The sequence below is a fragment of the Coffea arabica genome, chromosome 7e (genome assembly GCF_036785885.1).
Source record: "Coffea arabica cultivar ET-39 chromosome 7e, Coffea Arabica ET-39 HiFi, whole genome shotgun sequence".
NCBI lineage: Eukaryota > Viridiplantae > Streptophyta > Magnoliopsida > Gentianales > Rubiaceae > Coffea > Coffea arabica.
The window spans coordinates 25432140-25457091 of NC_092323.1; the positions used below are offsets into that span (position 1 = coordinate 25432140).

Here is a 24952-nt window from a genome sequence, read left to right on the forward strand (position 1 = left end):
TTCTAGCGAATGATTTTGATCTTTTCTATTGCTTCTTCAATCCATGGTACTGTGGTCGAATCCAATATCTTCCTCTCACCTACTTCATCCCAAAAGATAGGTGAGCGGCACTTGCGCCCGTATAAGGTTTCATACGGTGCCATTTGTATGGTGGAATGATAGCTGTTATTATAGGCAAACTCGATCAAGGTGAGGTGTTGGCTCCAATTCCCTCCAAAATCCATAACACATGATCGGAACATGTCCTCAAGGGTTTGTATAATTCTCTCCAATTGTCCATCTGTCTGAGGATGGTAAGTTGTACTTAAGTAAAGTTTAGAACCCATAGTTTCTTGCATCCTTTGCCAGAATCGTGACACGAAACGAGGATCTCTGTCTGAGACAATACTCACCGATACTCCATGTAGTCGTATAATTTCATCTAGATACAGTTGAGCTAGTTTTTCTAGGGAGTACTTCATCTTCACGGGAAGGAAATGAGCTGATTTAGTTAAACGGTCCACAATTATCCATATGGCATCATGTCCTTTTTGTGTCCGTGGTAATCCTAAAACAAAATCCATCGTAATATTTTCACACTTCCATTCTGGCACTTCTAAGGGCTGGAGTAACCCTGAGAGTTTTTGGTGCTCAGATTTAATCTGCTGACAGGTTAGACATGTTTGTACAAACTGAGCTACCTCCTTCTTCATACCATCCCACCAGTATAATTTTTTTAAATCTTGGTACATCTTTGTCGTACCGGGATGTACAGTATATCGTGATCGGTGAGTTTCTTCCAATATCTCCCTTTTAATGTCTTTATCCTGTGGTACAACTAACCGATTGCGATACCTCAATATCCCATCTGAATTCACATTAAAGTCAGGTATTGTCTCTTTTTCAACTTTTTCCTTCCATTTTTGCACTTGAGAATCATCCTTCTGAGCTTCTTTTATACGAGGTATTAGAGTAGAAGTTATCATAATATTACTAAAAAGCACTGCTGATGACTTAAGTTGAGGATTTCATTCCCCAACTTTCTCTAATAACTCCTACTCTTTTACCTGTAAACTGGACACTTGAGCTTTACGACTAAGAGCATCAGCTACTACATTAGTTTTTCCTGGATGATATTTAGTGGTGTAATCATAATCTTCTAGGAATTCCATCCACTGACGTTGCCTCAAATTCAATTCTTTTTGCGAAAATAAATATTTGAGACTCTTACGGTCGGTGAATATCTCAAAAATTATCCCATACAGATAATGACGCCACTTTTGAAGAGCAAAAACTACGGCTGCTAATTCCAAGTCATGGGTGGGGTAGTTTTGCTCATGAGGTTTTAACTTTCGGGATGCGTACGCTATCACCTGCCCATTCTGCATAAGTACACAGCCTAAATCTATCCGAGATGCATCTGTATATACCACAAAATTGTCCTTTCCGTTGGGCAATGTCAAAATGGGTGCGAAAGTTAATCGCCCTTTCAACTCTTGAAAACTGGCCTCACACTTTGAAGTCCAGACAAATTGATTATGAATTTTGGTCAAATCCGTTAGAGGTCCAGCTATCTTGAAAAAATTCTTGATAAAGCGGCGATAATATCCCGCCAACCCTAAGAAACTCCTAACTTCCGTTGGGCTTTCTGGTCATTTCCATTCGGTGATCATTTTTACCTTAGCGGGGTCCACCGCTATACCATCTTTTGAAATAACGTGGCCTAAAAAGGATACTTTCTCCAACTAAAACTCACATTTACTAAACTTGACATAAAATTGGTGGTCCTTAAGAGTCTGTAGTACTAGTCTCAAGTATTGTTCATGGTCCTCACGAGTCTTAGAATAGACCAAAATATCATCAATAAATACCACAACAAATTGGTCTAGATATGGTTTAAAGACGCGGTGCATGAGATCCATGAACGCGGCTAGAGCGTTTGTTAATTCGAAGGGCATGACTGCAAATTCAAAATGTCCATACCGTAAATTAAATGCGGTATTGGGTACATCTTCCTTTCGTATTCTCAACTGGTAATATCCCTGTCGAAAATCCAACTTAGAAAATACAACTGCGCCTTGCAGTTGATCAAACAACTCATCAATAAGTGACAGGGGATATTTATTCTTAATGGTGAGATTATTCAACCCTCGGTAGTCAATGCACATTCGTAGTCCTCCATCTTTTTTCTTTACAAACAATACCGGAGCTCTCCAAGGCGATTCACTTTCTTGTATATATTCTCGATCCAGCAATTCTTGTAACTGTGTTTTCAATTTCTTAAGTTCTGCAGGAGCCATACGATAAGGAGTTTTTGATATTGGCTCTGCTCCAGGATGCAAATCAATCTTAAATTCTACTTCCCTCTCCGAGGGTAATGATGTCAATTTTTCAGGAAACATTTCAGGAAATTCACATACCACCGGTACATTTTCTACCTTCAACTGATCCACCAGAGCATTCATTAACATCGCCAAATAATCTCGTGCACCATTATATAGTAATTTTCGAGCCCGAACCCCAGAGATAAGAGTAAAGGAAGTTAACTTTCCTCTTACATCTAATTGTAATGTAGGCTCATCCGGTATGTGAAAGTCAACCTTTTTAGTACGGCAATTCAACCGTGCATGATATTTGGCCAACCAATCCATCCCTAAAATGATATCGTATCCCTTAAGAATTAACTCAATAAGGTCCACCAACAATTTCTGTTCTCCTATCCATACCTCACACCTCTTGTAGACCACATTGACAATTAAATTCTTATTGGTAATAGGAATTTTTATTTCTAAATCATACGGTAGTTTTTCAACTTTAACATCTATATGAGTCATAAATGCAGGGTTTACAAAAGAGTGCGTGGCACCAGGGTCAATTAAATCACTTGTGGTACGCCGAAAAAGAGAGAGCGTACCTTCGATGACTGCCGAATGGTCAGTCACCTCTTGTTGACCCATTGCAAATACTCTGACCGGTATTTTGGGCCGATTTCTCCCTGCGTTTATCGGCTTAGTTGTGGTCCCTTCTGTCGGTGGCTTAGATCCCTCCTTCTGCATCTTAGGGTATTGAGCAATCAGATGTTCCGTACTGTCACATTTAAAGCATTTTCGTACCGAACTGTTTTTCCAACAATTATCGGCAGTGTGATTGCCGCCACAGAAACTACAGGTCTGCTTAATTCCTGTAGTTGACCCTCCACGTTGGGCACTCTTCTGGGGCCCTTGCCTTACCTGACCTCTTCCAAAAGTACCCCGGTTTGGGGTTCCTGCGGGTCGTGGACCACCCGTCCCTCGACCAATCTTAGAGGGTGGCTCATTTCTCGAGTTCTGTCCGGCCGTGAAGTTGCTCGCGCTAGATTGCCTCCTTTTCCGGTCATGGAAGGCTTTCACTTGTCCGCTAACTGTATCAATTCTCTGTGCCTTTTCTAGTGCCTGGCTAAATGTATCCAACTGAGCAGCTGCTAATGTCTCCTGAATTTCCACATTTAAGTCTTAAACGAAACGACGGATTCGCTTTTGCTCCGTTTGCACCAGATCCGGAGTGAAGCGAGAGAGTTTCGTACTCCGCCACACTGGATGCCCCTTGGCGCAGGCAAATAAAGTCATCCTCCCGCCTCTCTTGTACAATAGGTGCCAAATATTTCTCATTAAATTTTCGTGTAAAGTTGACTCACGTCCATGGGATCTGTTCCCGCTCCCACTTGGCTTTAATCACATTCCACCAAGGTCAGGCAGCTCCATCAAATTGAAAAACAGCAAAAGATATCTGTCGCTCCTCTGAATACCCAAGCGCGGCAAATATATCCAACATGCGGTCCAACCAACCCTCCGCTAAGTCAGGGTTAGGTCCACCTATAAATTTTGGGGGTGCAAACTTTTGGAACCGGTCTAAAGCAAGGGTCCTCTCCCTCGCGATTACCTGCATTATTTCCAGGGTTTCCACATTACTCCCCTGGCCCTGACCCTGTTGGTTAGCCATTCGTTCCAACAGGTCGATCATTCGCTGGATGGCGGTAGTTACCTGATCAGGTTTATTCTCATTTTCTCCTTCGGGGTCTCGTCCTCACCTTCTACCTCTACCTCGACCACCGGAGTCCATTTAGGTTCAAAAGTCTATAAATCGAGACATAATGTGTATTTATTCTTCAAAATATGAACAAAATAAAGAACACAAGGCATAGGCATAAAAGATACGTAAAAGATTATACTCAAATATATACATATATTTACAAGGTCAGGCCAAAAGATATACAAGTTATCCGACATCCAGTCGGTACAAAACCCATTAAATACATGAGCACTTCGACTCCAAAAATCTAGTCAACCACCAGATAACAAAAGAAACCAGCCATATTAGTTATAACAAAACATGTCAGATGTTCAAAAGAAAAGTCAAACAGCGGCCCTACGCGCCTCCCCTAGAGCCCCAATCCCCAACAGAGCCTAGAGTGTCCACCTCATCCATCGGCTCCGGACCGATAGCTCGTTGTGGTGCCTCCGCGGCCACATCTAACAGGACCTCACAGTCCAGCATGATCCCCCGGGCCCTCTCCCTCAACTGTTCCTTCATAGCGAAGAGGTACTGGTGTGTGTCGTGGAGCTGACGACGAAAAGCGTCCGTCCTCTCCTCCTCATCTCTGAGTCCCTGCTCCAACTCTCTAATGCGCAGAGCCTGATCGTGGGCCACCTCCCTGGCCTCCTCCAGCTGTCTAGCCAAGCGATCGGCCGCCTTCCCCAGGCGACGTCGCTTGTCGTCCACCGCCAGGACGACCTCGTCTGGGTAGCCAAACGTGTCGGCACTCACATGGCCGATTCTGCATACCAAAAGGTGAATACAACGTATACGGCCCCCTAGGCCTCCTTTGGAATCGAAGCACACGCCGGCGTAACACTTGGTTCATCGGTTCCCCTGCATTCGGAGGTCTCGGCTCTGATCCAGATCCACTAGGTTCCCCGACCTCCATACCTACAATACTTATTTGGTCAGTTCTTCTTTAGCATTTCAACTTAAAGTATACCATTCATCTTAACTAGAATCACATATTCCTAATACCTAATGCCTATCACGTATGTCCCAATTGTCCAAGTCTTCTAACTTAGGCACTCCGATACCACCTGTGACGCCCCCACCTCTCCCAAGGATGAACCCGAGGGTATTGGCGGAACGCCTGCCTAACTCGCGCCAGGACTCAAAAACACAAAGTAATAAAAACTAGATAAACCAAAAGCGTACTAGTCAATAGATATACAACCCCAAAAGAGTTCTATTTATATCCTCAAAAAGAGTTATCCACACTACTACATTATCCTATGCTAGTATTCAAAAGTAGAAAGTAGACCCAAAGAGGGGTCCTTATACAGATCACCAAAACAAGAATAAACATTTTAGTTGTCCAGCTATTACAAACCAAGCCTAACTATTCTAGTGATAGTGCCAAAAGTTCCCCGTGTCGGCCCCTGTTAAGAAAAACAAAGGGAAAGGGGTAAGCTATATGCTTCGTAAGTATACAGGGTAAAAACATAAATTTTACATTAAGACGGACAATTACATCACAAAGATGTCCAATCGAAAATATAAAAGTAACAACACAAGTTAAGGATACATTGTCGCGCCCCACTTTTTGGTAAAAAATAAATACTTGTTTTTGTGATTTTATTGGTTTGGAAAAAGTGAATTTTTTGATAAAAATAAAAATGGGTCTAAATGGGACTTTTGAAAATGCGACGATTTGACCCAAGAAAAATAGTTCAAAAAGGGTTTTTTATATGAAAAATGGAGTCGCCACTTGGTATAGAATTAGGGTGTACCAAGTCACCCAAAAAAAAATTGAATTTTTTAAGGAAAAAAAAGTAGGAAACCCTTTTGAACGACTCCTAGTCCACGCAAACAAAGAAAAAGGTTCGGGAGTCACATTTGACGAAGGGGAAGGCAAGGATAAAAATCCAAGGCACCCCTTCGACCTAGCCAAGGCTAGTTGCGTGATTTAACCCTTATTTTTCCTAATTTTTCCTACCCAAAGTATGTATTTACAATTTGGACAAAGACTAATAAATGAGAAATGCAATCCTAAATTCTATGATGTCTCTCGTGAGGTTTTTGGTCCCAAACCACATGAATTGTGGCGGCCAATAAAGGGAAACCTCATAGAGGTCGATTGATGCAAATGGTGACTCAAGTGCAAGTGTGCAAGTGTATGAAAAGATTCATGTAAAAACTAAGTGTTTGTGTGCGAATATGTAAAGAAAGTGCATGTGTGAATTTGTATGAAAAATCAAAGTGTTTGTGTGTGCAAATGAATGAAAATAGAATAGTACATATATAAGTGAAACTTGAATTTCATTTGTGAAGTAAAGTAAATAAATGATAAAGATGTAGTGAAAAATATGGATTGAGAAATGTAAGAAAAATGTGATTAAAAGAGTATGGAAGTGATAAAAATGAAAGTATGACCCTAGGGGAATGCAACAAGTCGGGTACGGGGGTTGACTTCTAACTTTTCGACTTCGATTTTCCCTTTGATTAGAAGGCGGAACTAGCGTGCTAAGGCTATTTTGAAGCCACACTCGCTCGTTTCCCTTACCCAAGGGGTTTCTCAGGCAAATGGACCCTATAACTAGCATGAAATGCAAAGGCCTAAAATGAAAGGGAAAAGGTTAGAGGGACATGCCAAATGCCATAAAAAACTAAAAAATGCATGAAATGTAGTAAACATGCAAACATGTACTAACGAGGGGAAATCCCTAAGGGTCTAGCGTTGGACTAGCCCATTCTATGAATTCCGACTAGCGTTGGACCAGTGGAAACGTACATTCATTCATCACATTCATTCAGGCTATGGAAAGCGAGTAGACATGCCAAACACTTATAAACACATAGCACATAACATTTAGCATGCTCGACTAAATGCAAGGCCCTAACAAAGCAAATTAACACGTAGTAACTAAGCATGCAAGACACATAAGACAATTAAAGCCTTAACTATTACATTTGCTAGCTAGGCACATGTCTTCAAGAGGTCTTCATCAAATGCTCCTCCAAGCCCTATCTATTACAAGCCAAGAGGTGTACACATACCTCATAAAGAATAACTTAAATAAAAAGCAAAAAGAATAACTTAAATAAAAAAACAAAAGTAAATGAAATAAATAAAAGAAATTAAAGGAAAACTAGTAAAACAAGTAAACATGCATATTCATATAACACGTAGGAGCACGTTGGGTCAAATAAAGTGCAAATGAGGGATAGAGTGTACCTCCCTTGAATTGACGCCCTAATGAAATGAAATTACTAATTTACCCTCCAAAATAATAAACGGGTTAAGGTACCACTTAAATTAGGGAATAAAAATTAAATATGAAAAATGAAAGTTAAACACTAAGTTAAGTCAACTAAAGTATTTACATAGACAAGCCAACCACATACAAGAAACTAAAGCAACAGGGACTTAATTAGATTAATTGATGAAAGGGTCTAAAATAAAATACTAAAATTAATGGCTTAAGATGAGACCTATTAAAATCAAATGATATAGATTCATCAAAAGTGAATGGAAATCTATTTGTTCAAGTTAAACATCAAAATTATCAAAAATGTGATTAGAACACAAATCCAAGCTAAAAATCTATCAAAACTTATTGAACCTCAAAATGCATCCTAAAACTCACTAAACGTCTTACCCAAAATCATATCAAGGTACCAAAAGCAATTAAGATTCTAAAATGACAAAATTGATTAAATTATTCAACTAATTGGGCCATAGTGGCACTAAACCCAAATTAAGGGGTTAAAGTGCAAAATTTGGAGAACATTTCCATGCATGTTCATGCAAGCTACGTGGGAAATTTGTTTCTGCAACCATTCGCATGCAATTCTTCAACTTCAGTTCTTAGTCGCAGGTTTCAGCCTCAGAAACCATTTTTGAACAAGATCCTTTTCGGCCAAACATCAAAGTCTTAATTTAAAACCAAACCAACAGCAACATTCATCATTCCAATCATACAAACTGAAGCTGAGATCATGCAAACTTTAGAAAACTTTCATGCAAGCAAAGCAAAACAAAAGCTGCCACAACCCCAAGCGACTCTCGGCAAGCAAGATTCATGCAACTTTTTTGATCTATTCTCAATCAAACATGGATACAACTTGACAACAAATGGGATTCTTGGAGTACTTTACGCAGGTCTCATATAACAAAAGAAGGCGAAAAGCTTTTGCAACAAAACAAACCAAACTGCTGCATTTTTTGTTTCCAAACTTGTCGTTTCATCATGCCAACTAATTTATCAAAACCAGAAATTACTGATGACCTTCGGCACCAAACTACCAATCATGCACGGGACATTTCAGTCAAGCTACAAATCAAATCAAACGTTTGAAACAAAGCCAAAGCTTCGGCCATCTAAGGAAAAGAAAAGATATTTGCGCATACTGCTGCAACAGGGCCAAGAGCTTTGAGCTCATTGCAGCAGCTTTTATGCACAGGCTTCCGCAACTAATTTGAGAAAGAAACCAGCTGCATTTCATTCCCAACATCACAGTTTTAGGCTAAGGAACTAACCACATAAACATCCCAATCCAAACAAGCAAAACTCAGCCAAATATCATAAAAAAAATCTGGAAAGCATGCGTGCAATGGCAAGGAACTTCAGCTTCTGAAATGTTTCATTTGCTGCCATTTTCTGCCATGATTTTCTATCCCTTTCACCATAGCAAAAACCAAATAAAAGGCTATTTATCAAATTGGTTCAAGACTAAGCTCAGATCATCAAACAAACTAAAGCTGAAATTCCCTGCTCAAACTCACGGCCATCAAAATTTTCCAGAACTTAAGTGTTCATAAATCCAATATTTTCTTGGCTAAAACGTAGTATTACTTACTCAAATTTGACCTGTAAACACTTAGTTAACGGATTAGCATTTCCAGTTCACTATCATATGCAAACAACAACTATAGTCATCTAAATTTTCCAGCTCAAGTCTCTTGGGTTACCAAAGAAAAATTCCAGCAGCTCGTTAGTCTTAAATCACATATTTCCTCGGCTCATTCAGTGATTTAAATACTCAAACTCAACATGCATGACTAATTAATGGAATTACTATCAGCTCTGGTTTAAATCAAGTTCGGACAGCAACTACTATCATCCACAATTCCAGAATTTTCCAACAAGTCTCAGATGAAACATGCATGTAACAGATTCGGTTTCTTTTTATTTTATTTCTCTTGCTTAGCCGGTCTGATAATTTCATGCAAAGCTTAACCTTCTGATTTTAATTAGTCAAGCACCTACCCAAGTGAAAGTCAACCATTTTCCAGCAAATTTCCAGAAACAAGCTGCAATTCCAGCTTCAAACTTTCGACAGCTTTAATTCTTTTCCAAATCAGATTTCTTTAATGCTTTGGTTTCATCATCCGATTTCACAAACAATACATGCATGCCCCTAGATGGCTCAATCTACCTCTTGATCAACCTAAAATGGCCCAGAAATTACCTCACAGTGCAACTCATTCACACGGCAGAGCTGAATTTTTTTCCTCCTCTCGGCACGCGCGCAAGGCTTGAAGTGCTGGTTCTGGTTGCAATAGTTGCGGCTGGGACTGATGAAGGTGGTGACGATCAGCAGCTCCCACGATTTCCACTTGCTCTCTCCTTTCTTCCCTCAAGCTCACGGACAGACCAGAGAAGATTCAGCTCACGATTTTTCTTTCTTTCCTCTCGGCTGCAAGGTGCAGCTCACTCTCTCTCTCTCGTTCGATGATTACAAGGTGGGTAAATGGGGAATGATGGTGTAGAGAGTAAATGGAAATGGTGTCCGGTCTTGAGGAGGTTGGAGTCGCGGTTTTTTTTCTGAAGCCTCGTGAAGTGGAGAATGTTTTCGGCCGAAATAGAATTGTGATTTTTTTGATTTTATGATTTTCTGATTTTTTTTTTTTTTTTGAAACAAACAAAATTGATAATAATAAAAAGAAATAACCAAAACAAAATAATTAACATTTGATGAAAAATAAACTAGAACAATAAAGTGCAACTTCCATTTCTTTTCCATTTCCTATTTTCATCGTTTTTCTCTTTTTTTTTCTTTTTCTTTTTTTTTTTTTTTTCAAAATAACTTAACAAAAATAAACAAAATGCCAAAAGATTGAATTTAGAAGACATAAAACATATTTTGTGGGCAATTTTCTTTTTTTTTCCTTTTCTCTCCTCTTTTCTTTTCACTTTCTCATTTTCATTCATTTTCCAAGAGATTCTATGCTAACAGCTTAAAAATAAAAATAAAAATAAAACTAGAAACTAAAACTAAAAATCGAATAAAAACTAAAATGAAAAAATTAAAAATAAACAGCAAATGAAATTACACCAAAATTTGGTGTCTACAGTTTGCCCCTCTTTGTCTGAGTTTTGAAAAAACTTGAGACAAAGAAGTAGACACCAAATACTTACCTGTGTTATTCGGCTGCAATGGACGCTTCTGAAATGAGGATCAACCTCTTTAACACAATTTTTTTTTTTTTTTTTTTTTTTTTTTTTTTGAAATGGAATTGACCCAAACAGAAAATTAAAACAGGACTGACCCGAGCAGAAATTTAAAATTGGGACTGACTAGAGAAGGAAATTCAAATCATGGGACTGGCCCGAACAAGCTTTAATCGCGGGACTGACCCGAATGAGCTTTTGAATCGTGGGACTGACCCGAATGAGCTTTTGATCGAGGGACTGACCCGAAAATGCTTTTGATCGAGGGACTGACCCGAATGAGCTTTTGAATCGTGGGACTGACCCGAATGAGCTTTTGATCGAGGGACTGACCCGAAAATGCTTTTGATCGAGGGACTGACCCGAAAATGTTTTTGATCGAGGGACTGACCCGAATGAGCTTTTGATCGAGGGACTGACCCGAAAATGCTTTTGATCGAGGGACTGACCCGAAAATGTTTTTGATCGAGGGACTGACCCGGAAATGCTTTTGATCATGGGACTGACCCGAAAATGCTTCTGATCGTGGGACTGACCCGAAAATGCTTTTGATCTAGGGACTGACCCGAAAATGCTTTTGATCGTGGGACTGACCCGGAAATGCTTTTGATCATGGGACTGACCCGAAAATGCTTCTGATCGAGGGACTGACCCGAAAATGTTTTTGATCGAGGGACTGACCCGAATGAGCTTTTGATCGAGGGACTGACCCGAAAATGCTTTTGATCTAGGGACTGACCCGAAAATGCTTTTGATCGAGGGACTGACCCGAAAATGCTTTTGATCGAGGGACTGACCCGAAAATGTTTTTGATCGAGGGACTGACCCGAATGAGCTTTTGATCGAGGGACTGACCCGAAAATGCTTTTGATCTAGGGACTGACCCGAAAATGCTTTTGATCGTGGGACTGACCCGGAAATGCTTTTGATCGAGGGACTGACCCGAAAATGCTTTTGATCGTCGGTCAGTGGGATTAAACCCGATCCTGCCGTGATGAAATTTGATTCGATTTTGGTTTTTGATTGATGATTTTTGCTTCTTTTTGACTTTTCTTTTTGACTTTTCAAAATCTTTTCAAAAAATTAATTTGCCCCAGTATGATGAATTTTTGATATTTGAGTCCAGAGTTGATTCTGTATCGCCATGCTGTTGCACTTTTTGATGAAATTTGCTTGCGACATTTTCAATCTGCCTTTGTTCACCAGAGGACTCTTTCCGACACCGATTCCAGTGCGAGGTGTGCTTACTTTCGTCTGTGTATGCAATTTCCTGCAAAAGAGAGAAAAAACAAAGGAATTGCCACCATTATTTGATCCGTTTGTCCTTGAGAATCGTGTAAACATGAGTCTTTGGATGCCTTCGTCAAAGTTGACCGTGGCATCTGACTTGGTTGGATTTGTCATTTCTAAACGTCTCTGATTTTTCCCGACTAACCGAGCGTGCATTTTGCCATATTGTGAAGCTTGCGTAACCGACCTTGCTGAATTTCAACCATTTTCGCAAGATGACTGAACCCAAGTATGCTTTGAATAAACCATGGGGTTATCATTCACCAAAATTCGATGATTAAAAAGTAATTTCACCTATCATGCAGAAATGAATATGTGAAAGAATGCAAACACAAACCATTTGTGCTTAAAGCCTACAAAAATGCCATGAATACAAGCAATTGAGAAAAAAAATGAACTTCCTAAGAATGAATTTGCTAAAGAAATATTTTTACAAAACGACACAGTTTTGGCCAACGGATGTCATATTCGAGTTCCTGAATATCTTTGTTCTGCAATTCGACACTGGCAGAAGTATTATGAAGAGAAATTCCAAATGAACCAAGTCATCAACTGTTCTTCCTCGTGTTTGCTCATTGAAGAAACCTACCTAGCGCCCTTTCGGGTTTTCATCAAGGTTGCCCCCCCTTTTTTGTTTCGTTTTGTCTTTTCTCTTTTCTTTTTTCTTCTTTTCTTTCTTTTTTTCTTTTTTTTTTTTTCTCTTTTTTTCTTTTGAGGTGCCCTTTCGGGTTTTTTCCTAAGGAAGCAATGGAAGAGCTCAACCATAATCGCCTCAGGAGTATGAGTTAAAGATTTCTGGCATCAGTAGAATGTACTTCCCTTGTGAGATTAGGCGAAGACATTATAGACATCACCTGCCAGTTGATTAACAAATTTCCTAATAGAAATGCAGCAAGTGACGAAAACCAGGACTTTGGGCTTTTATAATGAGGTCCGGTGGGGTATTTTTCAAGAAAGGTTGAGGCTTGAAAGCAGATTTGATACGAGGGGTGCAATAACGTGAGATTGCACCCTTTTGAAAACAACTCCGAAACTGAGGAAAATTTGCCCCAGTTTGATCAGATTTTCTCTCTTTGCATTTTTCATTGTATTTTCCTCACTTTTTGCATTTTTCTTTGAAAACTAAATTTGCCCCAGTGTAGGGTTTTCTTTTTTTCTTTTTTTTTTTTTTTTTTTCGAAACAAATTTGCCCCAGTGTGGGGTTTGCAATTCTCAAGGGTTATCAAACGAAATTTGTCAATTCTAATGGCTCAAAGGGATGACTAGGGATGAAATGTTTTGATTGGAAAAGAAGATGGCCTGACTTTTGTTTCGCCCCTTGCATAATTTCCAAAAGAAATTTGCATAACCAAGATAAAGAATTTCTTACACATGTCTGAGTTGATAGGTTGAGAGAATATCTGTCTATCCATGAATGCCCCGCCAGGTAATACCTTTTGAACACCCAATGAGCTTTGCTAATTTGAAGCAATTTTTGCCTTTGGCTTCATCTTTCGTTAGCAAAATCACTTTAGCACTTTGTTCCCTCCTTCAAAGGATCGGTGGCGGACCTTTTTGTTATGAACACAGGCCATGGGTCTTGGCAACATTTGGCCATGGCACATAGCATTCAACTATTTCTCATCAAATCAATCGTTGATGACGCTGCTTTAACTCATCAGCTTCCAACCTGGCAGGAAAGGGATTTTTCAATGAAGAATTTCTCAATGAAGGGTTTTCTCAATGAAGGCTTTCTCAATGAAGGTTTTCTCAATGAAGGTTTTCTCTCAAAGAAGAGGTTTTTCAATGAAGGGCTTCATCAGATTCCAGAACAGTGATATTCAAAGGATCAAATAATTTCATCTTTGGCCATCTAAAAGAATTAAAAAAACTTCATGACAATGATCAAATAAACAAATAAAACCAATTGTGCATTTCATGAAACTCCAAATCAAAGCGAAAACAAGACAAAACTCAATTTGCAAAAGGCGCTTTCATTAAGCTATTCACACATGCAAGAAAAAGTCTTTGTAAACTTTAGCAAATGACAACCCCTAGATTTATCGAAATTATCTTCGAGGGGGAAGATAGTCAGCCATCCAACTTGTGCAAAGCTCCTTTAGGATTTTCAAATTTCGTCATTGGAAGTGGATGCCTCAAAGGTGTCCTTGTGTTTAGGAAAGGGATTTGTACTTATACTTGGTCCTTGTCCACCCTTTCCCTTTAGCACTATTTCCTCAGCCTCGATCATGTCTTGGACTTTGTGCTTAAGTGCCCTGCAATCGGCGGTTGAGTGGCCAGGTACTCCCGAATGATAGGCACAAATAGCATGTGGATTGTACCCAGCAGGCATGCCATGAAGGTAAGTTGGAGGGGGAATCACGCCTATTTTGTTGGCAGCCTTCAATTGCTCATACAATTGGTCCAAATGCCTGCCTAGGTTGGCGAAGGTTCGGGTACGGCTTTGATTGTAGGTTTCAGTGGGTCGGGGATAGTTGTAGGTGGGTCTATTTGGTAGGGAAAATCTTTGGTGGTAAGGAGGCCGAGGACGAGCTTGTTGAAAGCTTGGTTGAGATATTTGGAAAAGGGTTGTAGGTGGGTTGGCATAATTTGGGCGAGGTCGAGGATGAGTGATATTGGTGTGGTAAACAGGACGAGGATTTGAGTAGTAGGGGTAAGGGTTTGAGTAGGTAGGGTATTGTCGAGATTTGGGTCTTGGGACAGGGTTTTGACTCCAGGTGAAGGTAGTTTCCCCCTCTTGCCTTTTGAATTGTTGCTTCTTCCCATTACCTCCTTGGCTTTGCAAAGCTTCCACTTGAGTTTTTAGGGCAGACACATTAACAATTTTTCCAGTCTTCACGAAATCATCAAATTCCTCAAGCTTATTAACAATTGCGGCAAATGAGCATCCAGTCATGCGAAAAATTTCTTCAAAGTACGGCGGATCATGTGCCTTAATGAAAGTACGTATGATTTCGTCTTCCGTCATTGGTGGCTCGACTTTTGCAGCTATTTTCCTCCACCTCTTGGCATAAGTCTTGTGATCTTCAGATGGCTTCCTCTTTGTCCCTTCCAACGTGGTTCGTGTTGGAGCCAGCTCACAATTATACTCGTACTGCCTTACAAAAGCGTTGGACAAGTCCAGCCAGGTCTTTGCTTCTTCGGGTTTCAGCTTGGAATACCAGTCGAGTGCATCCCCCTCCAGACTTTCTGGGAATAGCCTCAAAGGCAGATTTTCATCATCTGTTGGCCTACCCAACTTGTTGGCGAACAGTCGGAGGTGTGTCTTGGGATTGCCCGTCCCATCATACTTGTTAAACTTCGGAGTTTTGAACCCCTCAGGCAATTGCACATTCGGGAAAAGGCAAATCTCATCGTAATCCAGGACTCCTTGCTTGTTCAGCCCCTGACTCTTCTTTATAAATTCATCAAAACGATCAAGGCGCTTAAGCAACTTCATATCAACGGGAGCGGAAGATTCCCCCATTTCTGGCTTGGTTTGAAAAGTATGGTCCGGCAGGAATGGCTCAGCAGCAGGGTAATAAAAGGTATGTGGCTCAGGTGGTATATTTGAAGTGATTTGGGGTTGTGGACCTCGCATGTAAGTAAGAAAAGATGAAGGATGAGGAGGGTAAGTGTATGACAAATTTGTGGTGGGATAGGTGAAAGTTTCTTCGGGTGCAATAGGAAATGATGGAGTAACAGTGACATGGGCCGAAGGTAGGACAAATGGCTCTTGCTCAGGCTGTCTGGCGGGTACAGGTTCGGGTTGAACTCCGCTGCTAATTAGCTCATCATTCAACTTCCTTTGGGCGGCCATCTCAGACGCCATCTCTCCAAACTTGGTAAGCATCTCAGTCAACTGAATCCCCAAACTTGCAGTCTCGGGTTGAGCGGTAGTAGCAGACCTATCTGACTGTTCTGGTTGTGAACTCATGTTTACACGATTCCTTTGGACTTGACTACGGGATCGCGTTATGATGGGGCTTCGACGAGAAGTTATGTTTAAATATTACCTGAGAATTTTGAAAAGATTGCTTTTAGATTTAACCCTCGCTTAGTTATTACAAAAGAAATAAAGAAAAAGAAAAGAAAAAGGCAAGAGTTAGTAAATATCCAGAAAATTCGGATGCATGTCCTATGGGGGAACCCTTTTTGCGCCAAGGGTAGGCCTAGAATGAGGATGCAACCCTCTAGAGTAGGCACTATACCATACCTGATGGATCCAATCAGCTTATGGAGTGAAAAATAATTTGAAAATTTTGGCCAATTGGAGTGACGAGAGACACTTTGTCAAAATGAGGTCAACGTCCGAATGGATTGATCACTTTTGATCGATACAAGAATTTGTAAAAACGCACAGGTTTGACCTTGACAAACTTCCTATCGAAGAGACCGGAATTCGTTTGACAAAATTTCCTCAGTAAAGCGCGGGTCAAAACCCCAACTGATCAAATGGCTGGATGCAGTGGACGGTTTTCTTAAAACCGACTAGGTTTCCCAATTTGAAATTGAAACCCTGATTAGTCAAATGGGTTGAATGAAATTGACCATTTATTTAAAATCGATCGGATTACCCTAAAAAGGGAAACGGGTCAAATGAATTGAATGAAATTTAACTTATCCAAAATTAATCAGATCACCCTAAAAAGGGTAAATTGGTCAAATGAATTGACAATTTATTCAAAATCGACCAAGTGACCCTAAAAAGGGTAAATTGGTCAAATGACTCTAAAAAAGGTAAATTGGTCAAATGAATTGACGATTTATTCAAAATCGACCAAGTGACCCTAAAAAGGGTAAATTGGTCAAATGACTCTAAAAAAGGTAAATTGGTCAAATGAATTGACGATTTATTCAAAATCGATCAGGTGACCCTAAAAAGGGTAAATTGGTCAAATGACCCTAAAAAAGGGCAAATTGGTCAAATTGATAATTTATCGAATGAATCGGTAAAATGGATTGGTTGAATTGTCCGGCCATTGGTTATTTCAAAATTATTGAAGTGCATTAGTCTATGACCTTCTAAAAATCAAATTTTGGCCTCAATTTATTTATCGTCTCAATAGGAGAAATCATTTGTGAATTTCTTCAAATTAATGTCCTTCACGCAAGGGATTTTTACCAATTTTTGATAAAATGGCCAAAAAGTGATTATTAGATGCTCATATTCCAAAGATCACTCTATGAAAAATGATCGGATCCTACCTTACCTTGTGCACTACCCCTTTGGATGGTACAAAATGTAAACGTGCAAGTCTCACTGGATTAAGTATCCGAGACACAAGGTGGCTTATTCCTAACACGGGATCCCCTAAGTGGCATTCCCTTTCTAGGGTTTATGCATGATGCCATTTATTAAAGCGGTAAAATGTGCAATTCGAAATGAAACGTGACCTAAGGAACCCTTTATCTGCCAGGGTAGGCTTATAATGCTATGCAATTATTAATCTATGAATGCAATATACAAAAATCTTTAAATGTGCAATAATCTATCTACAAGGGTAGGTTCTAAAAGAAGGTCATGCCAGACCTCTTATTTGCTAGGGTTTGTGAATGCAATGGGGACACAAAACCAAGAAAAAGTTAGTTCAGTCGAATAAATACACATAACACATTGTAACAACGAAATCAATACAAAGAAATAAAACAATAAAAGGGAGAAAGGGGTTGGACCCCTCCCCTCGTGAACAGTGTCCCTAGCTCAGGATAAGGCCGACTTCTACCCTAGGCAATTTTAATATGGATGCATGAGGTTGGGATTCGCTAATGCATCTAGACTCGATAGGTCATAGGTCCCCGAGCCTTCAGACTTAGAAACCAAGGGTCATCAATCCCAAGGTTCTTCGTCGGTGGCTCGAGCGATTCCCCAAACACCGCTACGCACACATCGTGTCACGGCTACGTGTTTGAGTGAATCTATCAAAATCCCCAACCTTCGACTAAAAGCTAAAGGCTATCAACCAATAGCTTTAAGCGGAAGATTGAGTGACCCATTGGAACATGCTACACACACATCGTGTCGTGATCACATGTCCAAGTGAGTCACCTAAAATCCTAATAGGGTGGAGTGGCGTGACGAGCCACTAAAATAAAAATAAACGAGGGGTGAAAAGTTAAAGCGTATGCACGTATGCTAGTGCTCGTTTGGAGGGGAGGGATCAAGAACCAACGCGAGGCTCTAGGGTATGTCCCCCACCCAAATGCAATGCAAAGCGCGAGATAAATAAGTAAACATATATCCAATCAACCAATCATACATACGTGAGTGAGGGAGTAGTTTGATACACGCGAAATGCAAAAATCCTAAGAAAAGGAAAAATGCAACCCTAAAACACCCAAATGTAATATATGAAAAAGTTAAAAGAAGAAAAAGATTGATTAAATCAAATTTGCTCGGACTCTCGAATGTCCCCAGTGGAGTCGCCAACTGTCGCGCCCCATTTTTTGATAAATAAATAAAATACTTGTTTTTGTGATTTTATTGGTTTGGAAAAAGTGAATTTTTTGATAAAAATAAAAATGGGTCTAAATGGGACTTTTGAAAATGCGACGATTTGACCCAAGAAAAATAGTTCAAAAAGGGTTTTTTATATGAAAAATGGAGTCGCCACTTGGTATAGAATTAGGGTGTACCAAGTCACCCAAAAAAAAATTGAATTTTTTAAGGAAAAAAAAGTAGGAAACCCTTTTGAACGACTCCTAGTCCACGCAAACAAAGAAAAAGGTTCGGGAGTCACATTTGACGAAGGGGAAGGCAAGGATAAAAATCCAAGGCACCCCTTCGACCTAGCCAAGGCTAGTTGCGTGATTTAACCCTTATTTTTCCTAATTTTTCCTACCCAAAGTATGTATTTACAATTTGGACAAAGACTAATAAATGAGAAATGCAATCCTAAATTCTATGATGTCTCTCGTGAGGTTTTTGGTCCCAAACCACATGAATTGTGGCGGCCAATAAAGGGAAACCTCATAGAGGTCGATTGATGCAAATGGTGACTCAAGTGCAAGTGTGCAAGTGTATGAAAAGATTCATGTAAAAACTAAGTGTTTGTGTGCGAATATGTAAAGAAAGTGCATGTGTGAATTTGTATGAAAAATCAAAGTGTTTGTGTGTGCAAATGAATGAAAATAGAATAGTACATATATAAGTGAAACTTGAATTTCATTTGTGAAGTAAAGTAAATAAATGATAAAGATGTAGTGAAAAATATGGATTGAGAAATGTAAGAAAAATGTGATTAAAAGAGTATGGAAGTGATAAAAATGAAAGTATGACCCTAGGGGAATGCAACAAGTCGGGTACGGGGGTTGACTTCTAACTTTTCGACTTCGATTTTCCCTTTGATTAGAAGGCGGAACTAGCGTGCTAAGGCTATTTTGAAGCCACACTCGCTCGTTTCCCTTACCCAAGGGGTTTCTCAGGCAAATGGACCCTATAACTAGCATGAAATGCAAAGGCCTAAAATGAAAGGGAAAAGGTTAGAGGGACATGCCAAATGCCATAAAAAACTAAAAAATGCATGAAATGTAGTAAACATGCAAACATGTACTAACGAGGGGAAATCCCTAAGGGTCTAGCGTTGGACTAGCCCATTCTATGAATTCCGACTAGCGTTGGACCAGTGGAAACGTACATTCATTCATCACATTCATTCAGGCTATGGAAAGCGAGTAGACATGCCAAACACTTATAAACACATAGCACATAACATTTAGCATGCTCGACTAAATGCAAGGCCCTAACAAAGCAAATTAACACGTAGTAACTAAGCATGCAAGACACATAAGACAATTAAAGCCTTAACTATTACATTTGCTAGCTAGGCACATGTCTTCAAGAGGTCTTCATCAAATGCTCCTCCAAGCCCTATCTATTACAAGCCAAGAGGTGTACACATACCTCATAAAGAATAACTTAAATAAAAAGCAAAAAGAATAACTTAAATAAAAAAACAAAAGTAAATGAAATAAATAAAAGAAATTAAAGGAAAACTAGTAAAACAAGTAAACATGCATATTCATATAACACGTAGGAGCACGTTGGGTCAAATAAAGTGCAAATGAGGGATAGAGTGTACCTCCCTTGAATTGACGCCCTAATGAAATGAAATTACTAATTTACCCTCCAAAATAATAAACGGGTTAAGGTACCACTTAAATTAGGGAATAAAAATTAAATATGAAAAATGAAAGTTAAACACTAAGTTAAGTCAACTAAAGTATTTACATAGACAAGCCAACCACATACAAGAAACTAAAGCAACAGGGACTTAATTAGATTAATTGATGAAAGGGTCTAAAATAAAATACTAAAATTAATGGCTTAAGATGAGACCTATTAAAATCAAATGATATAGATTCATCAAAAGTGAATGGAAATCTATTTGTTCAAGTTAAACATCAAAATTATCAAAAATGTGATTAGAACACAAATCCAAGCTAAAAATCTATCAAAACTTATTGAACCTCAAAATGCATCCTAAAACTCACTAAACGTCTTACCCAAAATCATATCAAGGTACCAAAAGCAATTAAGATTCTAAAATGACAAAATTGATTAAATTATTCAACTAATTGGGCCATAGTGGCACTAAACCCAAATTAAGGGGTTAAAGTGCAAAATTTGGAGAACATTTCCATGCATGTTCATGCAAGCTACGTGGGAAATTTGTTTCTGCAACCATTCGCATGCAATTCTTCAACTTCAGTTCTTAGTCGCAGGTTTCAGCCTCAGAAACCATTTTTGAACAAGATCCTTTTCGGCCAAACATCAAAGTCTTAATTTAAAACCAAACCAACAGCAACATTCATCATTCCAATCATACAAACTGAAGCTGAGATCATGCAAACTTTAGAAAACTTTCATGCAAGCAAAGCAAAACAAAAGCTGCCACAACCCCAAGCGACTCTCGGCAAGCAAGATTCATGCAACTTTTTTGATCTATTCTCAATCAAACATGGATACAACTTGACAACAAATGGGATTCTTGGAGTACTTTACGCAGGTCTCATATAACAAAAGAAGGCGAAAAGCTTTTGCAACAAAACAAACCAAACTGCTGCATTTTTTGTTTCCAAACTTGTCGTTTCATCATGCCAACTAATTTATCAAAACCAGAAATTACTGATGACCTTCGGCACCAAACTACCAATCATGCACGGGACATTTCAGTCAAGCTACAAATCAAATCAAACGTTTGAAACAAAGCCAAAGCTTCGGCCATCTAAGGAAAAGAAAAGATATTTGCGCATACTGCTGCAACAGGGCCAAGAGCTTTGAGCTCATTGCAGCAGCTTTTATGCACAGGCTTCCGCAACTAATTTGAGAAAGAAACCAGCTGCATTTCATTCCCAACATCACAGTTTTAGGCTAAGGAACTAACCACATAAACATCCCAATCCAAACAAGCAAAACTCAGCCAAATATCATAAAAAAAATCTGGAAAGCATGCGTGCAATGGCAAGGAACTTCAGCTTCTGAAATGTTTCATTTGCTGCCATTTTCTGCCATGATTTTCTATCCCTTTCACCATAGCAAAAACCAAATAAAAGGCTATTTATCAAATTGGTTCAAGACTAAGCTCAGATCATCAAACAAACTAAAGCTGAAATTCCCTGCTCAAACTCACGGCCATCAAAATTTTCCAGAACTTAAGTGTTCATAAATCCAATATTTTCTTGGCTAAAACGTAGTATTACTTACTCAAATTTGACCTGTAAACACTTAGTTAACGGATTAGCATTTCCAGTTCACTATCATATGCAAACAACAACTATAGTCATCTAAATTTTCCAGCTCAAGTCTCTTGGGTTACCAAAGAAAAATTCCAGCAGCTCGTTAGTCTTAAATCACATATTTCCTCGGCTCATTCAGTGATTTAAATACTCAAACTCAACATGCATGACTAATTAATGGAATTACTATCAGCTCTGGTTTAAATCAAGTTCGGACAGCAACTACTATCATCCACAATTCCAGAATTTTCCAACAAGTCTCAGATGAAACATGCATGTAACAGATTCGGTTTCTTTTTATTTTATTTCTCTTGCTTAGCCGGTCTGATAATTTCATGCAAAGCTTAACCTTCTGATTTTAATTAGTCAAGCACCTACCCAAGTGAAAGTCAACCATTTTCCAGCAAATTTCCAGAAACAAGCTGCAATTCCAGCTTCAAACTTTCGACAGCTTTAATTCTTTTCCAAATCAGATTTCTTTAATGCTTTGGTTTCATCATCCGATTTCACAAACAATACATGCATGCCCCTAGATGGCTCAATCTACCTCTTGATCAACCTAAAATGGCCCAGAAATTACCTCACAGTGCAACTCATTCACACGGCAGAGCTGAATTTTTTTCCTCCTCTCGGCACGCGCGCAAGGCTTGAAGTGCTGGTTCTGGTTGCAATAGTTGCGGCTGGGACTGATGAAGGTGGTGACGATCAGCAGCTCCCACGATTTCCACTTGCTCTCTCCTTTCTTCCCTCAAGCTCACGGACAGACCAGAGAAGATTCAGCTCACGATTTTTCTTTCTTTCCTCTCGGCTGCAAGGTGCAGCTCACTCTCTCTCTCTCGTTCGATGATTACAAGGTGGGTAAATGGGGAATGATGGTGTAGAGAGTAAATGGAAATGGTGTCCGGTCTTGAGGAGGTTGGAGTCGCGGTTTTTTTTCTGAAGCCTCGTGAAGTGGAGAATGTTTTCGGCCGAAATAGAATTGTGATTTTTTTTGATTTTATGATTTTCTGATTTTTTTTTTTTTTTTGAAACAAACAAAATTGATAATAATAAAAAGAAATAACCAAAACAAAATAATTAACATTTGATGAAAAATAAACTAGAACAATAAAGTGCAACTTCCATTTCTTTTCCATTTCCTATTTTCATCGTTTTTCTCTTTTTTTTCTTTTTCTTTTTTTTTTTTTTTTCAAAATAACTTAACAAAAATAAACAAAATGCCAAAAGATTGAATTTAGAAGACATAAAACATATTTTGTGGGCAATTTTCTTTTTTTTTCCTTTTCTCTCCTCTTTTCTTTTCACTTTCTCATTTTCATTCATTTTCCAAGAGATTCTATGCTAACAGCTTAAAAATAAAAATAAAAATAAAACTAGAAACTAAAACTAAAAATCGAATAAAAACTAAAATGAAAAAATTAAAAATAAACAGCAAATGAAATTACACCAAAATTTGGTGTCTACATACATGTTGGCTCCAAAGCCACGTCATGTGCTATGTGTGACCTCCTGCCGACACTCCGTCGACCACCGGTAAGGGTCCGTAGAACTCCACTTGTACTCCCACCTAACACCTTATCACCCTCATTGGCCAGTCACCTCACGAAATGGCTCGAGCAAACGAAACGAAATTGAACTTGACTCACAAGCTCGGTTCACAAACTTGATTTACAAAATCACAAACTTGGTGACCTTAAAACTAGGTTGGACTAGTTTCGACCAAACCCCGACCGGCTCGAATAGTCTGTCTAGGTCTTGAGACCGGACCCCATAAAAGTCACCCCGAACTACAAGTTCAAGGGTTCAACACCAAAATAATTCATATATACACATCTCATAAAGAAACACAGGTGCAAAGTAGGGTTTAGGTCGAGTGTGATCAAGTACACCCTCGCCTAAGTACCATCTCATCCACACCAAAGCACATAAGCAAGTTATACACAAAAAAATGGCCTGAATACTGACACAGAGAGCAAGTATAGCAAAAGTGCGAAGATCACGTCACGTAACAGTTAGTAGGCCCCACTGGCACCGTCTAGCCCGTCACCGTCTAAAATAAAAGATTGCACCACATTACTATACAAACGACTATTAAAATGCATAAATCAAGCAAAACGACAAAACGGGCACATGCACGCGCGGAAACGGCAAACGAAAACGGAAACGGCCGGCAAACGGAAATGGCAGATTTGGCACCTATAACTGTTTTGATCAAATTTCAAGCTACGGTTATCCGATCGAAGTGTATGAGGTACCATTTCGAAGCTAAGAAGAAGGGCTACAACTTTCATGAAGACACCTCAAGTCAGATCTCAATGGAACTAGGACAAAAATGCACAAGACAGTCCCAGCCGTTTCAATTCAGGTTACCGAGCAGGCCTTGTTTGAATGACTATAACTCATAACTCAGAGATCAGAATCAAGCAATTCTAGAGGCATTGGAAAGATCATTTATAAGGTTATAACTTTTGTGTTTTGACCAAAAGCTGAATCAGTACAGAGCATAGGGAAAAACGGGTCCAAATTTCCTGTCAGAACTGTCCAACTTCAAAGGCAGTTCTGACACCCGATCTTGTTTTGGATGTAACTAGAGCTACGGAACTTGGATTTGGACGTATTTTATACCGTTTTGAAGCTGAGACAAAGATCTACAAGTCTTATGAAAACCTCAACACCTATTTCCTTCATTATCAATGTGAACTGAGCACAGGCAGAAGCAAAATCAAGAAACGTAGCACAATTCAGAGTTTAGAATAGAAGCGAGGGTTTTGGCCATTACTCAGGCTACATAGATTCGTTTGCCCTGAAATTTTGCAGGCACAAGAAGCACTTAAGAAGCTACAACTTTCATGTTTTGGGCTAACCCTGAATCAGTACGTAGTACAAAGAAAAATGTAGCTAAAGTTCAGATTCTAGCTGCCTTGTTTTCCAGTTTAACCGATTTCGCACGTCGCAAACGCATTGTCCGTTGCTATGGTACTCATGCAAGTTTTCTAACCAACTTCTACAGTTTTCTATAGCTAAACGTGACATAATATCAGAAACCAGAGGTAACACTTCCATGCATCTTCCTATCAGAATTTAGTTCAAAGTTCTTACGGCCTGCATCAGTCCAGAATTATTCGAGCTTTAGATCAGAAATTTCCCTCAGTTGAAGCTCAACTTACAGGTTAAACATATACTCAGGACATATGAATGTTATTCACGATCTTACCTCTAGTCCTAAGCTTTAGAAATTGCAGCCGAAATCAGTTCCTTTCCAGCTTCTCCTGCCTTCCTTACTGTATTTTCCTTATCTTTGGTTGTTTGGTGATAAACTAGCTAAGCTCTTGCTCCCACTTCCGCACTCTCTGTTTTCCTCTCGATGTTAGTTGATAAGAAGAAGGTCTGCAGTTTCATTTTGCTCTCCTCCACCGCCTAGGCATTCTTAACCATTGGTCTCTCTTAGCTGCACTCGGTCGGTCTCTGCTTACATAGCAAAGTTGGTAGTTTTC

General features: G+C 39.3%; 1 long non-coding RNA gene across 1 annotated transcript; it reads right to left on the reverse strand.

The window, feature by feature from the left end:
• Nucleotides 1–5195: 5195 nt before the first annotated feature.
• On the reverse strand, nucleotides 5196–24952 carry LOC140011021 (uncharacterized). Its single transcript, XR_011818249.1, has 2 exons — nucleotides 24673–24952; nucleotides 5196–5435 (listed from the first exon to the last, which is right to left on the reverse strand). It is a non-coding gene; the product is annotated as an uncharacterized lncRNA (long non-coding RNA).